This window comes from Marmota monax, unplaced genomic scaffold, assembly GCF_021218885.2.
Source record: "Marmota monax isolate L192 unplaced genomic scaffold, Marmota_monax_Labrador192_F-V1.1 WCK01_AAM20220418_F8-fsc00185, whole genome shotgun sequence".
In the NCBI taxonomy this organism is placed as follows: domain Eukaryota; kingdom Metazoa; phylum Chordata; class Mammalia; order Rodentia; family Sciuridae; genus Marmota; species Marmota monax.
The window spans coordinates 732346-752756 of NW_026693278.1; the positions used below are offsets into that span (position 1 = coordinate 732346).

General features: G+C 55.1%; 1 protein-coding gene across 3 annotated transcripts in view; it reads right to left on the reverse strand.

Annotated features, from left to right (window-relative positions):
* Window positions 1-20411, reverse strand: part of Rph3a (rabphilin 3A) — a 195596-nt gene that overhangs the window by 71123 nt on the left and 104062 nt on the right. The window contains exons 2-3 of one of the 3 annotated variants that reach the window (XM_046456542.2): window positions 15603-15912; window positions 15345-15468 (exon numbers count right to left, since the gene is read on the reverse strand). The exons of 1 other annotated variant lie outside the window; for it this stretch is intronic. The gene's annotated coding sequence lies outside the window, so the exon portion shown is untranslated. Of the gene's footprint in view, window positions 1-15344; window positions 15469-15602; window positions 16165-20411 lie in introns of those variants that run through there. One more of the 3 variants, XM_058583156.1, reaches the window with a different exon arrangement.

Consider the following 20411-nt stretch of genomic DNA (forward strand, 5'->3'; position numbering starts at 1 on the left):
AGCTACACCATCTGAATGGGTTTGACTCAAGTCAGCAGCGTCTGAGGCCCAGACCGACAGACTCACGGCCTGCAAACACTCGTGATTCGTGGATTCCTTGTTATGAACTTGCCTGTGAGCAAAAACGTATTTGTTCTCCCCAAATCAACATCTGTGAAGCCTTTGTGCTCGATCGCAGATATTCAGAGAGGACAAAATTGAGTCCCTTAACCCACCTGTCCCCAGCTCAACATCAAGAAGGCCGTGACGCACCTCATGGAGAAAAAAGATGTGTGAACCAAGCCCCGTTCAGTCACGAGCTGCAGGACTGCTGGCTGTGAAGTCAATGTTGACGGATCAATAATGCATGCTCAGTGAGGTGGCTTTAGGTAGAAACACGCATAAGGCAAGGTCACGGGCTGACCCACTGATGCTGGAAGGCACCTGGCCAGTCTTTCCCCGGGAGCAGAGATTCTGCATTCACTCATTCAGGGTCTGCAGCAAGTCTGCAGCACAGAGCTGCCAGGAGTATGGATGGACCCCCTGCCTCCTACAAACGGATCTAAGAAAAACAGATATGTGCTATAACCTGTCCTGTATTGCTTAAAGTGCTATGTGATCCACTCAGTATAAATCCCCATGATAACCTGAAAATGTCCCTGGCTTTCCACTCCCCCTCTTATCATGTGCTGTACTATTTGGACAGGTGCCGAGGACGTTGGTCTATTTGCTGTCTTATTTTACGAGTGTGTTGGGGGCCAGGGGCAGATCACAAGGTAGTTGATGCACTTTGGAAGGGAAGGTGCCAGGGACATGCATGGTGTCATTAGGGCTTGCATCTGGGACTTCTTCTTTTCCCACAAGAAGCCTCAGTTGCATCTCCACCAGCCTCCTCCACCGTCACCTCTGGGGGGCAGGGGGGCGAGTCGGTGAGGGGGCTCCAGAGTGGACACTTGGGCTTGGGGATTTGCCGGGGACTGAGAACTTGCAGGAATCCCCCAGCCGCTGCCTCGCCAGACTGGATCAGAGAACCAACCAGGCTGGGCGATAAGTGGGGTGATAAGTGTGTTTTCAGCCCCTCGTGTCTACAAGACATGATCAGAAGCGCAGGTTTGCAGGGAGCTCAGGGTGAATCGGGGTAAAGTAGTGTGTCCCAAGCCCGACCACCAGCTCAGTTTCTGCAATACCATGTGTCCCCCCTGACACTGTGCTTGGAGGCTAGGAAGACTCCCATCTTCCAAGGCTGAGGGTGCGAGAGGATCAGATTCCCTCAGTCCTGATTTCTAGCCCTTTCTCAAGGAAAGAAAGGAAAGGTCATTTCTCCCTGGAAGAAGAGTTGAGGCTTTGCGGGTGGTTGCTGAGCTACTGGTCTGGTTTGGCACGGCCGAGTTGCCACATGAAAAAACAAGAAACAGAACGTGTCCCCAACGCATGGTCTTGATGTCCTCCCTTTCTGCTCATGGGGGACGCAGAAGCCTTGGGTGGGAAACCCAGTTCCCTGAGGCAGACAGAAGCCAGGAGCAGGAGGTAGTGTGTCATTGCTGGGCGGTGACAGTTCTGGTGGCCCTGGTTCTCCGGAGTGAGAGGACAGGGAGACGGGGTAATTGGCAGGAAGTGGTCCAGACACAGCCCGTCCCAGGAAGCCCTCCCGGCTCCCCGCTGGCATTTCCACAGCCTGCAGAGTTCACAGCACCCGTCTTAAGCTCCTTAGTTTTCTCGCAAGTTCCAGAGATGAGAGACTTAGGATCCAGTTTACGGATACCCCAACTAAGGACCTGATGTGAGACGACTCCCCGAAGTCACATCAGTGCTGAACAAGGGACACCACCCTGGATGCACCCTGGAATTACCTGGGAAGGAGGTAGTATAAAAATGCCAAGGCCAGAATGCCACCCATGCTACAGAAGAGACTCCAAGGCTAAGTGCTGGGAAACAAGCCTGTCATCTCAGTGGCTTGGGAGGCTGAGGCAGGAGGATCACGAGTTCAAAGCCAGCCTCAGCACAAGTGAGGCCCTAAGCAACTCAGGGAGACCCTGTCTCTAAATAAAATACTAAATAGGGCTGGGGATGGGGCTCAGGGGTGGAGTGCCCCTGAGTTCAGTCCCTGGTACCAGAGAGAGAGAGAGAGGGAGAGAGACTCCAAGAGGGTCCTAGCACCCTGTTGGGTGTGTTCAAGTGCCCAGCTGAGGATAACCTGCAGCCAGGGCTGAGAAGCCCCCGCGGGCGCCCCACCACACCTCTTCCCTTCCTCCAACCAAGGCACACGTCAGGATTCCCTGGAGCAATAGGGGCCGTTTCCAGCTCCCAGTTTCTGATGCAGGTCTGAGAATTTGTTGTTTCTAGTAAGTTCCCAGGCGAGATGGGCCCTGCTGGCCTGAGAATCACATTCTGAGCACCCTGCTTTGTGTGATGCCAGGAGACGGGACCCAGGACCCCCGATCCCTGGGCCCCCGTTTCCCATCTGCTGGCAGCGACGACCTGCTCTGAATCAGAGCTAATGACTCTGGGGCGAGCTGCTCAACATCAGCCAGAAACCTGGGCAGCCGGGAGCCGCGGGCTTTGTGGTTTTTTCCTCTTCTTCTTTCTCTCCTTTTAAAACTAATCCAGCACTTAAGAGACCGTCTCTGAGCGTTTCTGCTTGGTCTGTCCGGCGGCCCCAGCCTGCAGTGCAGGGCTTCTTAAATATTGACGAGGTCCGCGCTGCACAGTGAGGTTGGTATCCACAAAGGCTCAGGTTAGAAAAGATCCGGGTCCAGGGCTGGTTTTATAAGAGACCCCTACTTCCTTCCCCCTCACCCAAGTCCCCGGTGACTCCCACTGTCCCTGCCCGGTCCCCAGCCCTGCCGAGGCCTGGAGTTTTTCTTTCTGCTCGTTGCTGCATCAGGTTCAAGTAGTCTGGGGAGGGAGCCCTAGACTGACACTGACCATGTTCAGGGAATACTTACTGAGCACCTACTGCATACCAGGTGCTATGGAATAGAGAGCCCTGGGAACATAATGATACATAAGGGTTGAGTTATCCTGTTCGGGAGGGGCTGATATTCTCACGGGAGAGGAGGGACCAAAAGCACAATAAATAATTGAAATAGACGTTGTGCACACTGAATCAAGAGCTGGGAGGGGTGGAATAGAGGAGGAGGAGGTGGAGTTCTGGGGCAGCAAGTACACTTTTAAATAGGGTGAGCAGGAAAGGGTGCACTAAGAAGGTGTTTTGGAAGAGGGTAGAAAGGATTTACAGGTCCCCTTGTCGAATGTGGAGCCCAGAGATCTCATCAAAACAACAGTACTCCTGTTTACTGAGCATCTACTCTATGCTGAGCCCTACTCTGAGCAAAGACTACGTCATGATTGGCTACATTTCCAAGGCAACCCAGCAAAGTAAGCAATAGCGTCGACTCCATTTCCCAAGATGAGGAAACGGAGACTCAGAGAGGTTTAGTAACTTTCTCTAGGTCACCCAGCAGCAGAGCTGGCATTTAACCCCAGGTAGATTAGCAATGTCCCTACATGGCCCCCACTCCCTGTCCACATTTTCAGGGATTTCCCTCTCACTCATGGTTCATTGAAGAACAAGTCTTTCCCTGACGGGGACCCCAAATCCTCCTCCTTTCCAAGGACAGGGTACTATGAAGAAGGTGGAGCAGGGGGGTGCTCAGCCAATACATGTGGCCCTTTCTAGGGCCACTTTTAAATACTCATCTGGTCTCCCCAAGTTATTCATCTGCCTGTAAATCCTGCAGTGACTTTTTCAAAACAGGTCATTCCAAATCACCCTTTTGCTTTTGAGATCTTGTTGGTCTTAGAATAAATCACCACAGCATGGCCCTGCCTTATTTCCCTTGGCCCCTGACCCTTACTCCTGACATTCTACATCCTTAAAGGCTACCTCAGGGCCTTTGCACATGTTCTCAATGCCTCAGCTCCATGTCACTTCCTCAGGGAAAGCCCTCCTAGATTGGATCAGATTTCTTTGTGACATGGTCTCATAGACCTGTGCTCCTTTCCTTACAAGCCCCACCTCGGCCTCTAAGTACAAATCCATTTGCATGATTAATATCTACCTGCTCCAGGGAAGGTGCCAAATAAAAGTTATTTTCTGCTCTGTCCCAGCAGTGGGCACAGTATTTGACATGTCCTACACATGGGCAAAGAGAAGATGAGCAATCCCCAACCAAATGCTCCTCTGGAAGCCGGGAACAAATTTCTACTCAGGTTCTTGAAATGTTTTTCCGACTGCCAAGCGTTCTGTCTGTCCTCTCAAATTCCTTTATTTTGAAAAACAAAAGAGTTTAATTGAAGGCTTCCTAGACTTTTCAACCCAAGTGAATCTCCAAGAGCATCTCTTCATTTCCCGTTTATCAACAAGGTATTAACAGTGGATGACTTTAGCTAAAGTAATAAAATATTCCCTACTTTTTTGTGGGTACCAGGGATTGACCTCAGGGGCACTCAACCACTGAGCCCCATCCCCAGCCCTATTTTGTATTTTATTTAGAGACAGGGTCTCCCTGAGTTGCTTAGTGCCTTGCTTTTGCTGAGGCTGGCTTGGAACTCGTGATCCTCCTGCCTCAGCCTCCCGAGATGCTGGGATTACAAGCATGTACAACTGTGCCCGGCCTGGTTTGTTTTCTTAATATGTGTCAGTGATTAAAAAAAAAAAAAACATGTTGTGGATTATTGGATTATTTTACATAACATGTAATTTTAAGTATTATGTGTATTACAATTGATGAATCAACATTCTAACTGGATATTTGATAACTCCCCCTGCACCCATAACAGTTATCTACTTCAGTTAGGCAAAACATTTTGTGGGGGTTAGAGGCAGATTGGTCATTTTATTAGGAAAATATGTAAGCAGAAGTTTCACTTTATACTCGGATCCAAGGACTCACATGCCAGTAGAAGGTCAATAAATCCCATCCAGTGAATGGATGACTGTTGCTTTGGGGAAGGTCCCAAATATAACGCAGAGACTGCCTCGTCCCCTTCACCAAAACAAACCTACACCTTGAACCTCAAGCAGCAACATCCCCAAATTCACTTAGCTCTTAAGGATCATGCTCTGTCTTAGAAATATTATTTCTTTGGTTTGGATCCAGAAGGCAAACTGAGGAGAAGCCACGGGATAGAACCTCAGACAGCTCAGAAGCCCGAGCTAGCTAGCTGGATCTGTCCAACACGGTGGGTGCTGTGTCCTCCTCTGCCTGGGGGAAGCGACCTTCTGCCCAGGATGAAGCACCCACCTGCTGCAGCTGAATCACTCAGGAAACTGCAGGCTGCAGATTCTGAGCCCCACCTGAACCTTCCAAGTCAGAATATCTAGGCCCAGGCTGCGAGAACCTGTTTTTGAAAAGCACCCCAGGAGATTCTTACACCCACTAAAATTTACAAACCTTGAGGTTAAGACTGAACAGAAGTAGCTCCCAGACATTTGGAAGCTACACAGGGTGAAGGTCAGAGAGCTGGGAGAGGCTTCCACTTCAGATTCTATGAGAAAAATTTCTGCTGGACGGTCAGTTCCCAGGTAGGGGCACCCACCTGGAAGTGCTCGCAGCCCCCCGAGCCCCGCCAGACCCCACCAGGAGGATCCCAAAGCCACCAAGCCAAACGCCAACTTTTTCCAGCCTGTCTGCGACTGCTGCTGGCCACTGCTGTCCCTGAGGGCCAAACCTGGTCTTTGCCCCTAAGTCACCTAGAGAGGTCTGGAAGTTGGTCCGCCTCTCTGGGCCTGAGTTCCTTCACCTGTAAATGGAGGTAGTGGCTCCAACTCTGCCCTTCAAAAAGGTGCTTGTGAAATAGCAGAAGTAATCTCTCTTTCCCACCTTACGGGTGAGACAACTGGGGGGGGGGGCGGTCAGGGAGGCCAGGGAGCTTACCCGAGGCCACAACTGGGACGCAGAGGTGCAGAGTGAGCCGGGCATCTCTAGCTGGTGTGCACACTGCCCCCTGCTGGTCCGTGTGTCTGTCCTTTATTGGAAAGTGGAGGGTGCTCTGGACCCCAGCCAGGAGCTAAAGACAAGAGAACCGATTTCCGCAGAAACACTTTCAAGTCGCCTTATCTTCACGACCATTCCAAACGGTCGGTGGCGATGGTTATCTCCCGTTACAGGGCGAAAGAAAGAGCCCTTGGAGGTTCATTTCCTCGCTGTGAAAATTCAGCCTTTGACTTTGGTGTTAAAAGGTTTGAGTCCCCGCATCCATCCTCTACAGGCGAGTCTGGGGAAAGGAGGCTCCTGTCCTCCAGAGCCTCAGTGATCCGCAGATGGAGGTGTCTGTCAAGCCCCCTCCCCAAGGCTTCCCCTAGGGATTAAAGGAGCTCATGCATGTGACACAAAGCCCGGGGCCGAGCCCCCTGAGGGCCAGGACTCCAGGGAGCTCCTGTGGAGCATGGCAGGCCCCCAATGTGTTCTCATCCTGACCCGGTTCGGCAGCCACAGGACGCCACCACGTGCGTGGTCCAGCTGGGACTTAGACCCACATGGGGGTGACCTGGTAGCCCGTGGGAGCCCCCCCCAGAACATTGGGGACCACCCTGCTGTGGAGGTCGGAGGCTGCCCTCACAATGGGTGTTGGAAATGGCAGCCCATGGTGGCCCACTGGGACAGAGGCTCCCGTGCCAGACCTGTTGCCATGACAACCAGGGAGAATTTTCAGCTCTGGAGTCTCTCAGGCCCACCGTCTTGGGGGCCTCCGGGGGCCTCCCTGGTTACTTAGGGCACTGGCTGGCGGCTTCTGTGGCACTTCACCCCTGGGGAGCTCAGGGCCAGGAGCCTTCTGCTGTCACGGGTCTTTCCTGGGGACAGCATCGGGTTTGGAGGGGGGCCCAGGGAGCAGAGGGGTAGCAAGTGCTCCACAGAGGGGGGGACAGTCACCAGGCAGCCATGCCTCCCCTCAGCTGGGGAAGCACCCCTAACACACTCACGCACACTCACACCCACAGGACATTCACATACCACCACATAACGCACACTCTGTAAACACAGCACAGAGTAGGGACTTGGAGGGCGATGCTAGAATTTGGGTCTGGAATGTTCTAAAGTCCCATGTGTTTAAAGCTTGGTCCCAGGAGCTGGCATCATCCACCAGGTCAACGACCGCCCCACCGGCCCTGGGTCTCAGCAAAAGGTCTGAGGTCACTGGGTGACCCTAGAAGGGTATTGTGGACCCTGGTCCCCTCCCTTTCCCTTCCTGGACACCATGAGGTGAGCAGCTTGCTCCTGCCATGATGTCCTGCCTCGCCACAGGCCCCAAAGCAACAAAGCCAACAGACCATGGACCGAAAACCCCAGACTGTGAGTCAAAATGAACCTTTCCTCCTTTTAAATTGGTTATCTCAGGTATTTTGTTATAGTAAGAGAGAGCTGGCAAACATAGGCTATGAACATGCATTTATCCACCCCCTGCCCCAGGATACCATTTAAAATATTTTTATTCCACAAAGTATGTCATGCATGATCTTATTTCACACTTGGTCAACTTTATAGATGAATGCTATCATGATCCCCATTTTACAAAAGAAGAAACTGAGGCACAGACAGACCAAATCAGTCTACCAAAGATCACATAGTCACTGGGTAACAGAGTCAGGATTCAAGCCCAGATCCACTGAGCTCCAGACCCCAGTGACCTCACGGCTGCACTCCTCTGCCTGCTCCACACACCTGTGACATGTGGCCATCACGAGCTGGTCTTCAGTGTTTGCTGAGCAAAATCATCAAAAGCAAAACAACAAACATTAAGCTGTACCACCCAAGTGACTATAAAAACTCTGTTTAAATGAGTCTTCAGCCAGGCATGGTGGTGCACACCTGTGATCCCAGTCACTCAGGAGGCTGAGGCAGGAGGATCACAAGTTCAAGGCCAGCCAAGGTGACTTGGTGAGAGCCTGTCTCAAAATAAAATTGAAGGTGCCGGGGATGTAGGTCTGTGGTAACGTGCCCCTGGCTCAATCCCCACAGTACTGCCAAAAATAAAAATAAATTTTTAAAACTTGAAAGGAGAAAAATGGGTAAAATAGGAATACTAATAGAAATGAACACCTCGGCGTAGAGCAACGACTAGCAGCAAAGGGTCAGGGGTAACCTTGCAACGTGGCTGGATCTTAAACACACAGCATTCAGTGGGAAAAAAGAGAGAGAAACCATGAGATCTCCAGTACTACACCATTTAATAAGCTAAAAGACAGTTTTAAATGTTTATCTACAAACAAGACAGGTGCCCATCAGCAGCAGAGACGATGGCTTTCTATGAAGCGAGGGGAATGTCGTCTGGACGTAAAAGAGAATAAATACTGAAAATCCCAGGGGCCAGCAAGGGTCCATGGTGGTCAGGGATCAGGAAAAGAAAAAGAAGAGCAACTTAACCCTCAGGGCCTCCTGCCAAGGCGGGGAGTGGAAATCTGCCAACCTCCAAAGCCTGAGTCCTCCGTGGGTACCTGAGAGGTACAGATGAGTCCAGCTCCCAGGCATTATAATCAGAAGCAACGTCCCCTCCTGGTCACCAGCGTGTGTGTGCCCCATTTAGGATTTTTTTCCCTGTACACTTCCCCATTGCCCAGAAGACACGCACCTAGTGCAGGTGACAGGCCAGGCTGGCTACGGTGCCCCACCCTGGAGATAAACCCTCCCAAGGAAAAAGAGAAAATCAAATCTCAATAACAGCAGCAGGTCCCTGTGGAAGGTGAGCTCGGTGCAGGGCTGCCTGGCAGGGTCTCCTGTTCCCACGGGGCCTGGTCCCTGCCCCTGGTCCTGCTTTTGACCTTGTGCTGCTGATATCCGGATCCAGCCCACCCTGGGAACAGGCAGGTAATGCCAGGAGCTGGCATCATCCACCAGGTCAACGACCAGCCCCACCGGCCCTGAGTCTCCAAAGCCCAGATGCCACAGCCTGGCCTGGTGGCAGCAGATACCCTCAGGGGCCTCCTGTGCCAAATTGGCGCATCCTGCTTCATGCTGCTCCATCAGCCGCTCCTAGCCCAGGTCACCAAGTGGCCACTGTAGCCATCATTGTCAACAGTATAAATCGGGTCATTCCACTTTCCTGCCTGAAACCCTGTGTACAGAGTGGAGTGACACTCCCCCCAACCTCTCCTTCCTTTCTGGCTCACTCCTTCTAGAAACTCAGCTCTGGATTCGAGTGCTGCCATCTCCAAGCTCCCCCGGCCGCCCCTCTCCCACAGTTCACTGGTCTATTGCCTGCGGTGCCCACTGGGTGCTAGCTGCAGCAGGGCAGGGCTCTCTGCTTCACTCACTACCGGGTGCCAAGTGCCTAGCACATGCCACACCCAGGACGGGGACAGGAGCGACCTGGCAGAGAACAGTGGTGCTCGGAGTGTGGTCCCCGGACCGGCACATCAAGCTCAACGGACACTCATCAGACACGCTGGTTCTTGAGACCCATCCGAGTCCCACTGAATCAGAACCTGCCTTCCAAGGCTCCACAAGGGGACTCTGATGCAGGCTCAGATTGGAGAACCCCTGGCAGGGGGTGATCTGCAACCTCTCCCTCATCCCTCCAGGTGACGAACAAGCCAACAGCTGCCAGGGTGGCTTGTCTTGTCAGGGACAGGGGCTAGGAAGGGGGCAGTCAGCCCCTCACCCTGGAAGGCTCTGCGTGCCTGGGCAGCAGAGGGTGGCCAGGCTGGGGACGGCTCGTGCCTCCCTCAGTGGGAAGGCCAGAGACCCCCCAGAACCCTAACGTCTGAGTGTTTTGGAAGTTCTACAAAATTCTAAAAAGCTTGATTTCGAGGCCAAAGGACCGGCTTGTCCCGATTCCCCTGGGGCCCTGGTGTTAACATGGGAAGTCCTGCATGCTGGGCTTCCCTTCAGTCCCAAGCAAACTGGGGTACTCAGTCACCCCACTGGGTGTGCTCACCACCTGGGGTCCTGGGGCCTCCCAAACGGGTCCCCTTCTCAGTCATTTGTGCATGGGCACCTGAAGAGACTCCGGATGGGCTGGGGCAGGGGAGGAGGTAGAAGGGGGAAGCCAGAGGAGCTGGGGACAGGGGACCAGGGAGAGGAAGGGAACTTGAGAGAATGGGGAAGGAGATGGGTGGGGGCAAAAGGAGAGAGAGGAGGAGACTGGGAACTGGCCACTGGCCACCGTGGCAGAGGAATCACCAGGCAGGGGGCGGGGAGGTGCGGGCAGGAAGGACCCGGGTGCAGGGGACCAGGCAGATGCTTTTTGGCAGCGTCTTCCCCGGAAGGCCTCCCGGCAAACTTCGAGAAATCATCCCTCCTGTCAGCCCCGCCGCCGCCCGCCCCGTGGCTGGCACGCAAAGCCGCTTACATAATGTGCTCTGCGCCCAGAGCGGCCTCCATTCACAAGCGGCCGCTGGTCATTGTGTGGGAGCATCGGAGAGGCACAAAGGAAGGAGGGAGGGGACGGAGACTGAGGCAGTGAATGAGCCCACTCAGCGCGGGGGCTGGGAGGGGAGGACCCACTGTTGTCCTCCCCACAAAGAGATCCTTCCCAGCTCCTTCCCGGGAGGCTGCAGAGGAGGGTCCTCTGTGTGATGAGTCGCAGGGGGCTGGGCGTGTCACCGTGTCACGGATCCTGAGGCTGCCAGAGCGCCGAGTTCCCGCGCCACAGCGGAAGCATGCAGACAGATGTCAGCAAGACAATTGCTTCGAGGAAACCACGGTGACATTGCAGACAGCAGCCTGGAGCCTCAGTGCTGCCGCACCACTTCCCTGACCCGAATGGGGGGCGGGGTCGGATTGAGAAGAACCGGCTGCCTTCCTACCAGGCCGGAGCGCCCATCCCTGCAGCCACGTCACCGTCACCGTGGGCTCTGAGAGCCTGGGGAGTCGTGGGTCCTGCCCTGGAGGTCTCTGCGGTTTGCCAGGACAAGCAAGAGACCTTGTTCTTGTTCTGCTCAGCCCCTGGGGACCCATGCGGGGAACTTGGCAGAAAGTCCCAGGATCACAACCCGTGGAGAGCTGCTCTAGGTGACACCTGTCACCACGTGTTTTACATTTTTAAACTGCCTTGCCTTAGAGCACAGGGGGCTTGTGATAGCACTGGGCCCCAGGCCCCTGCAACCAGAGTTTCAGAGCCAAAAGTTCGTCTCCTAACAAGTCCCCAGCTGATGTTGAGGAGCAGAGTGAGACCAACCGTCTGATTCCTGCCGATCAGACCCCCAGGTGGCAGGGCTTCCAGCCCCCCACAACACCAGCCCCACTCCCGGCTCCTCTCCCAGGACAGACCTGGGAGGCTCCACTCCTGCCTCAAACAACCAGCCTGCCTCGTCCCCAGGAAGGACCTCATGACGTCTCACTAAAGCATAAGTGACAAGGACTGGATGTGTCAACGCACCCCAAAGTATCAGCCCCTCAGCCAAGAGCAGAGCCTTAAAGCCAAGAAGGATACCAATAGAATCCTGGTGAATGTGCTCAGTATTTCTGGGGACCCAGGAAGCCCCCTCTGTACCCCTCCCTCCAAAAGATCACATTTTACAGGTGGCCACTTACTTTATCTAAGACCCCAGATGGATTGTGTCTTTGTGACTATTTTATTCCCAATGCCCACTATGGTGCCAGGCATACAGTAGGTACTCAATAAATGTGTGATGTGTGATGAAGCAGCCGTGAGTGCGGGTCAGGAGGACAGGGAGGCCTGCCTGGAGCCTGCAGCAGATCAGCATGGAAGCCGAGTCCTCCCCCAACCCCTTGCCCATGACTCATCATATTCAACCAACACTAGCTGAGCACCTACTGCATGCAGGCCTCCCCTCGACCCTGGGTCCAAGGCTGAGGTCTTGACCGGGAAGTCCAGGCATCAATCATCAGAGCCATCATCATTCCTCCAGCAAGTCTTGGCTGAGCACCTGCTATGTGCTGACCCTGACCCCATGCAGCAGATAGCACAGCCCTGGCCCTTAGGGACCAGCCCCCCAGCATCTCGGGGTCCCCAAGAAGGGCTATCATGGCAGGAAAGCGCTTCCCGGGGAGGGAGGGAAAGCTCGGGTTTCCTAGAGAAAATCCCCGCTCAGAGCTGTAGGTTGAGATGATTCAGCAAAAGCCTCCCAGGACGTGGGGGAGTTAAGGACGGTACAGGAAGCAGGCTGCTCCTTCCAGACCCCCCTCCAGAGCCCGCACGCTCAGGCTGCTGGGGGCTGGTTAGAGCCCCAGGGCCCGAGGGAAGGGAGGCCAAGACGCCCACTTCACAGATGGAGAAACTGAGGGCCAGGGCCCAGCAACTGCAGGAGACCGTCACCAACGTCATCCTCACTGCTGGCATTCACTAGACACTTGCTCCTTACCAAGCTTGGGACCAAGCACTTAGGAACTGTTGACTCTTCCAATTCTCACAACTGTTATCATCCCTATTTCACAGACAGGGAGCCTGAGGTCCCGAGAGGGGACGTGACCCAACTAGAAAGGGGTGGAACCAGGCTCTAAGCTCAGATGTCTGTTTCCAGAGAACTGAGTTCTCAACCATGACACTGTGCTACCTTAAGATACCTAACTGAAGAAACTGAGGCTCAGAGAGATTAAGGGCTTTGCCTGCAGTCACACAGCAAGGATGCATTGGAGTCAGAAATGGAACTCAAGTCTGGTTGCCCCCAGCAACCCCACACTGCAGCCCCTAGCGGTTCAATCAGCTGGGTATGGAGGCATCCAGGGGTGGGGGACAGAAAGAGAGGGGTTCTCTCTGCAGTGTCCCCCCCCCAGTACCTCAAGGCTCCCCATCCTGGGTGGCAGCTAGATCACTTAAACTCATCGGCTCCAACCCACCACGCCTGGGCCCCGGATTTATTTTTATCCCAGGTTACAGCCACAGCTCTTAACAGAAATAAACCATGCTGCTTCCTCCTGTCGCCTGCACATCAATTCCCAACTCGTCTGCGTTTGTGACCAGCTCCCCACTCAACGGGGATAAGGAGCCAGAGACAGGCCCATATGTCGCGTGGTTTTTAATAGAAAGCCACGAACACCCATGACCCACGCACGGAGAGGGAAAGGGTTAAACCAACAGGAAGGCCACCTCGTGTAGGTCACCCCACGGAGCGGCCATCCTGACCGCAGTGCCCATCTTCAGACTGCACAGCCCAGGTGTGTGGAGAGCAGGAGGAAACCCTGAGCCACTTTGGGGGGATGCCCTCTCCTGGCCACCCTGTGGGGGTTGCAGCACAGATGGGACAGCTAATGCTGAGGGTCCACATCCCAGGCCAGGGGTGGGGAGAGCAGCAGTTGCCAGAGACAGGAGTGAGGGGACAGTGCGTTGGCCCTTGTGCTGGGGATTTGTGTGTTGCTAGGCCATGGCTTACTGTGTGGTCTCAGGAAAGTGGTTGTCCCTCTCTGGGCCCCCCTGAAAAGGGATAGAGAAACACAAAGCCAGCCCTTCCTAGAAGTGTGGGTACACACACACACACACACACACAGGAGCTCGCCTACCACACAGTCACAGACCCTCGGAGCTGGAAGGGGTCCCTAGGCCACTTAGACCAAGTGCCTCATTGCATGATGGGGAACCGAGTCTCAGAGAGGGGAGGGAACAGCCGGATCTGCGTCCTCTGTCCCAAGTCCAGGGCTCTTTCCAGAAGTGTCGGTCCCCTCTCCTCAGTGCACCACAATGCGCCACTTCAGTGTGACGAGGGAGGAAGGCGGGTGGCCTCCTGGCTGTCAGCCACCCGAGGGAAGCCAGGTAGCAGAGAGATGTGGCAAAGTTCTCACATCTGGGCGCTCCTCACCTCCGGAGTGGGCGGGTGGGCGGGTTCTGTGTGGCTGAACCAGTTGTTAAAAAATTACAATATTCAGGAGTGGATGGTGTCACAGACCTGAGGCCCTGGGGCTCTTTGACAACCCACGTTCCTCCCAAACCACCCATAACCCAGCAGTTAAAGGGTCAACATTCAGCACAGCAGGGGACCTCTGAGGCCCCCACGACAGGACCCCAGCCTTGGTTTATTCTGATCAGTGGGTGCCAAAGTTCAGTACCTTAAACATCACCCACGGCCAGGTCTGCGGCTCCTTAAATTTGTTCACATCCCTCATCCCCGGGGGGAAACCCAGACAACTTCCCCATCAAGGTCACCCAGCAAGGAAAGCCAAGAGTAGAAGCCAGGGATTTTGAGGACCAAATCCTTGGCACTAACCACCAAACAATCCTTCCCCACCTCCCCTGTCCTGCCTGAACAGGCTGGTGTCTGGGGCTTCAGTGGCTCCACTTGGCTGTGGGGCTGAGGAAAGTGACTGAGGGGCCCCTGCTTCCAATCCAGGCTCCCCAGTCTCAGGGCCTGGACTCCCACCTCCAAGAGAAAGTACCTCAGGAGGAAATCCTTGGGGCTACAGAAGGCTGAGTGGGCCCTGAGATAATAGCAAAGGCACTAAAAATAAGGACATTCATTTCCAGAAAGGTAGATGTAATTAAAGCCGAAAGCAAAGAGAAATCCTCTTTTGATGGGTCACAGATTTGCAGGAAAAGCATTTTAAAATTAAATGTGAGCTTTTGGATTTGGTTACAAGGAACCTCACCTTCCCACTCACTAACAGGTTGCTGCAGGCTTTACCCTATCCAGATCTCAGAAAAAGAAACTAGTGCAGAGGCACAGTTTGCCCTGGGACCGATCTGGAGCTAGGGGCTGGACCTTTCCTAGAATCTGAAGAGCCCACAGTCCCCTCTTCTCTGCTGTGAGATGAGGCTCCTGAGTGAATGCCAGCATGCACCCCCCATGCCATCGCTTACAGGTGACACCACCTGTGTAAATAAAACATTGTCTGCTCTGCAGACAGCTGGATACTCCTTGATGGCCTCCCTGACCACTCATCCCAAGCAAAATGTGGCCCTTTCATGTCTGTCTCCTGTCTCAGAAACTAGCACAGCTTGCAGAAACCACCACAATGAAATTACTCAGCTGTCCCTGAAAGGTGGTACAACCTGAGCCCTGTCCTATGCAAGCCTCAGCCAGGGTGCCAGGCAAGGGTTAATCTTGCAGCCTCAGGTGACTGTCTCCCAACTGGGCTACCGCGATCGCCCACTAAATCAGAGCACCCAGAGACCCTCCATGGCAGCCTGGCCGGCCCCGGGAGGGTTAATTCGCTCTGAGAAACTGCAGGCGACTTTCAACAGCTTCTGCTGCAAGGGAGGGGGACACACTGGGAAGAAGCCACTACCTTGATGGCTTTGCCTAAAACATGAGCACAATTTACCCCCTCCCTGGGCACTGAGCCTACATCTCATTTGGCTTTCGGGTGCCGCTTTGGTGATAAAGCACTGCAGACTTTGGGCAAAAATCAACGTGGTCTCTCCCCAGCGCCCCCTCCCTCTCCACCGCCCTGTACCCCAGCCGGTCACTCACACGACACCACAGATCCCAGTGCCCCTAACCCAGTGGCACAACCAAGAAAAATATCCCTTACCGTGATGCTGGCGGATTGCAGGGGAGACTGGCGAGCCCGGCTCTTGCCAACCCCTCCTTCCCTGCCGGGTGGGAGGACACTAAGTCCCGATGACTTGGTTTGAAAGCTCAGTCGGCGGAGGTGCCTGCAAGAAAATTGTTCTTTTGACACTCCTGCTCTTCCCCAAATAAAATCGAGCCACCAGCGTGTGCACACACACATGCACACACATGCACACACTACCCCTAAAGCAGGCGGGACCGAGGCAAAAATGAATACCTCTGCTGGACGCGGAGAAGTCAGTCCCGGTGGCGGGGGGCAGACGGTGGCTCCGTCAGACTGTCCTCCACATGGATCGAGCTTCCCCGGTGTGAGCCCTGCTCGCTGGGCTCGGTCTCCCCCTCTCCTGTCCGCATAGGCAACTCCGGGCTGCCGGCAGGAGACGAATCAATTGCTTCCCCAGCGCCTGCTTCGGCGGTAGCTGTCACCACTACTGCAAAACCGTGCGTGAGCCCGCGGGAGGGGATCAGCGACTTCCCGGCGCAGGGGAGCCAAGCCTGTCTCCCACCGTGATTTATGTCTGCGGTGCCTGGAGAAAGAGAGGTCGGAGGCCCGGTGGGGAGGCTGGACGCCTTCGAGATCCCGGCGGCTGGAAACGGCAATCAGGGGACTGGCGGTCAGCACCGCGGACAGCGCCAAGATGCGGCGGAGCAGGGGAGGGCGGCCGCCAGCCCCCTCCCTGGCAGGGGAGTTAAGTTATTGGATGGTTGCAGAAGGGACGGGAGGCCAGAGGGGCGGGGGACGGGGCTTCTTCTCCCCACGCAGCCAAGTCGGCGACAACCGCACCTCCTTCTAATACTGTCACTCAGAGCAAAGAAGCTCTAACTTTGCAGCCCCTCCCCCAGCCCACCCCCAGGACTCGCTGCTGCGCTCTGGGCGGAGAGGCTGGATCTCTGGAGGACGGTCCCCGCGCGGTTCCTTGTACCCCCACCCCCGGAGCTCAGCCCGCTGCTGCCCTTACCCAAGGTGCTGCAGATTTCTGAATGGCACCTCAGGTTCCCTGGGATGCTCAGCCTGAATGTGAGGCTTGGGGAGCTGGTGCGCAGGGGGGCAGGCTGGCTTGGCGAAATAACCAGTTGACCTGGTTCAGGAGCCAGATCCAGCCCCCTGAGCATCGTGGAAAAGTCATTTCATGTTCCCAAGCCCCACCTGTAAACCCAGGACACGGCTGGCTTCTTTTCCTAAACACCACAAGAGGTGCCAAGGCAACCATGGCACCCACACGGGGCCTGATGTGATTCGGTGATCTCTAACCTGTCCTGCCACCCAAACGCCTGGACAGGGAGATGGGGAAATGGCCGGCCAGCCCAGGAGGGCCTGGGCCACGCTTCAGCTTGTGGTTCCAGTGGGATGAAGCCGGCCAGGCTCAAGAGTTCTAGATCAGACGTTTGAGCCGTGGCCAAAAACTCACCACCCCAAATCCCAGACTGGCTTTCTCCACGAAACCACGTGTGGAGGAGGAAATAAATCCATCAAAGAGGGGGCTCTACAAAGAGGGATGGATTCTCCTGACTCCCGGGGTCCTCGATCTTAAGCTCCTTCTCCTGCTAACTATGGGGAAGTGCTCGGGTCGGGGAAAGAATAGGGAATCTCACACCAACAGGTCTGAGGATTTCTCTGCCATAAAGAGAACCCTCTGCACTGGGAAGGCTCATAGAAAGCCCCCCGCCCAGACAGCCCAGGGTGAGGACCCCCTGGGGCCCTGGGTCCACAGCCAGGACTCAGACCATCAGGTTCTTAGAGACCACAGAGAGTGTCCTTTTATAAATGAGGATGGTGGTGATGAGGGTGGTGGTCATAATGACCAGGATGGTATTGATGGTGGTGGTGAGGATGGTGGTGATTGTGGGCGTGGCGGTGGGGGCAGTGCTGATGTTGATGATCATGGTGGCTGGTGCTGGTGACGGCAGCTAGTGAGAACGTCCTCGGGACCAAATGTTCTTCTAAGAGCTTTCCAGTGTCATCTCCTTGCACCGCCACAACTTTTGGAGGGTCATTGTCTTCTCAAACCAGAGGCCCCCCGGGGAGCGAGAAGGACCTGGATTGACCCCCCCCCCCCCCCCCGGCCAGCTGCAACCCGCACAGTGTGCTTTCAACTGTCTGCGTCCTGGGCGTCTGCCCAAGCCTTCATTGAAACAAGCGCTCTGCAGCAAGATTAAAAAATAATCATATGGTTCAAACCAGAGCTCTGCACCCTCCCTGTGCCCTCGAGGAATAGACCCTGTTTTCTGGGGGGATCTTGCCCACTATCCCTCCCGCCCTGGTCACCATGTCCACGTCTCTCTCCTGTCCCAAGCACACCTGGATGATTCTTCATTCGAGGAAGCTGCAGGGAGCCATCTGGAGAGCAGACTCCCTGAGGCCGAGCCCTGCCAGGCTCTGCTGCTCCCCAAAAGACAGAGCATGGCAAGAAGACCCCTGGGGCCCTGGGTCCAACAAGATGCCTCGTCCTGCCCGGGTTCTGTTGAAGCCAGGGGCAGCCATGAAGCCTCTCCTCCACCCTGGACCCATGGGAAACCTGACGGCTGTGATCGCTATAACGACCAAAGCTACCCCCTGTGTTCTGGGGACTCCTGTGCACTGTGTCACTGTTTCATCTTTGCCACACCCCGTGTCAGGTTGCTGATGCTTTTATTTTCATTTCACAGATGAGAAAACCGAGACACAGGTGCTTAAGGCAACTAGCCTGAGGCTAGTTCACTGCCTCCTCCTCCTCCTCCTCCTGCTCCTCCTCCTCCTCCCCCTGCTCCTCCCCCTGCTCCTCCTCCTCCTCCTCCTCCTGCTCCTCCTCCTCCTGCTCCCCCTCCTCCTCCCCCTGCTCCTCCCCCTGCTCCTCCTCCTCCTCCTCCTCCTGCTCCTCCTCCCCCTGCTCCTCCTCCTCCTCCTCCTCCTGCTCCTCCTCCCCCTGCTCCTCCTCCTCCTCCTCCTCCTGCTCCTCCTCCCCCGGCTCCTCCTCCTCCTCCTCCTCCTCCTGCTCCTCCTCCTCCTCCTCCTCCTGCTCCTCCTCCCCCTGCTCCTCCTCCTCCTCCCCCTGCTCCTCCTCCCCCTGCTCCTCCCCCTGCTCCTCCTCCTGCTCCTCCTCCCCCTGCTCCTCCCCCTGCTCCTCCCCATGCTCCTCCTCCTGCTCCTCCTCCTCCTGCTCCTCCTCCTGCTCCTCCTCCTACTCCCCTTCTTCCTCTTCCTCCTCCTCCTTCTTCTTTGACAGACTCCGGGGAAACACCATCATCAGGGACACAAAAAGGAGGAGACGTCCCAGGACCTCTCCCCAGGAGCAAGACTCATGGCAGGGAACCAGCCAAAGACTGAAAAGTCAATGGAGCAGGGACTGGAGCGCAAGAGAGGCAGGGAGAGAGGGAGTGGCTGGGACCCCTGGAGGCCTGCGCCCCGCCAGAGCCTATGCGCCCAGAAAGGACCTAATCTGGGGGGAGCCCAGGGGCCCCCTTAGGGAACCACACAGTAACTAGAACAGGGCTTGGTGAGAGCGCCTCAGAGAGCAACCAGCGGCTCTGCTTATCAACCGTCTGTTCAGGTTATGGGCAGGCACCGCCCCGAGGAAGGACCTCGAACTTGCCTTCTGGTGCTCTGAGCTTGATGTTTGGCTGCTTCGCCAACCAGCTGTGTGACCTGGCATGTCACGGGCGTGCCCTAAGCCTCAGTCTTTTTACCTGTAGGTGGGGCCACAGTGTCCTCCCGGCTGCCTCTCACGTGGCCAGGATGTTTCATTCAGTTAGTGGCTGCAAGTGTTGCACTCTCTAAGTGATGAGGGACAGCTCCCATGTATTAAGCCCCTTCTCTGTGCTAAGTGCTTAGCCAGACTCCTCCCTCCCTCAAGAAAAGCAGTTAAGCATCAGAGGTGAGGAGAGTTGAACGGTTAAAGGCCCAGGATTTAGCGCAGGCTTCCAGGGTTCAGTCACTCTCTCTCATACAGGCTGTGTGGCCTTGAGAAAGTCACTAAACCTCTCTGTGCCTCAGTGCCCCATCTGTAAAGTGAATAGCAGTACCTCCTCATAGGGATCTAATTAGCTAATGTAGATAAAAGCCTTTAAAGAGAGGTCTGGCATGGAGGCCCGTGTCTTCTTTACTTATCACTGCTGCTACTGCAATTTTTTATGACGCGACTTTCAAAGAGAGACACATGCGGTACCAAGATCCAAACTACAGCGCTGGTGGTCTGAGGACGTGCATACTTTTGAATCTTCAGATGCGCACTCGAAAACTATGCTGTTCCCACGAGCAGCGATGACATAATGTTTTCTTCTATGCAAATTTATCTAAGTCGGTGTAATGTAGGGCAGAAATAAATTGGATTTCCCCTTTTATTTCCAGCGCTTCAATGAAATTATCTGCCCTGAAATTAGTCCTCCAAGGTGTGCTGGGTTTGCCTACCCACCCCCACCTTGGGTGGGGAGATGACGATCCAGCCTAGATCCTCCCCACGTGGGCGCCTGGAGACCCAGGAAACCCAGAAGCAAGATCTTATTTCAAGAAGAAAGACACCAAGGGCTCTTCCCACTCTCGTCCTGCCCCCCCACCAGATGACCTTCCAGGACCTCAGCAGTCTGCACCGCTGGGCTCCGGGGCCTGGAATCCACCTGAGAGTCCCTCGATGTTGGGAAAGAGGATTATTCTCAGAGCTTCTGATACTGGAGTCTCATGGAGAGAAGGAGGCGTCTGATCGCCCGGAAGTGTGTTCAGTGACCACACACAAGGTGGACACGTGAGCAGCTCATGAGATCTGGAAGGAGCCCTAAATCTTTAAGACACGAGCAGTTTGGGGAGGCTCTGGGCTGCATTGTCACCTCCCCCACCCCAGATCAGCACCAGAGTTGCCCACCCCCCTCAGGAAAAGCCCAGGAGACCTGCGTGGGTGTGACATGGGGCTGGTCCCACTGAATCTGTACCCGTAAAAGGAAAAGAGCTCAAGAAACAGGCTCGGATGACCTCACGGCCATTGTGGTATTAAGGACCCCGGGGGGGGAGGGTGGTCACGTTGCTGGAAGATTCTACATTTTCTCAACACACACTTCC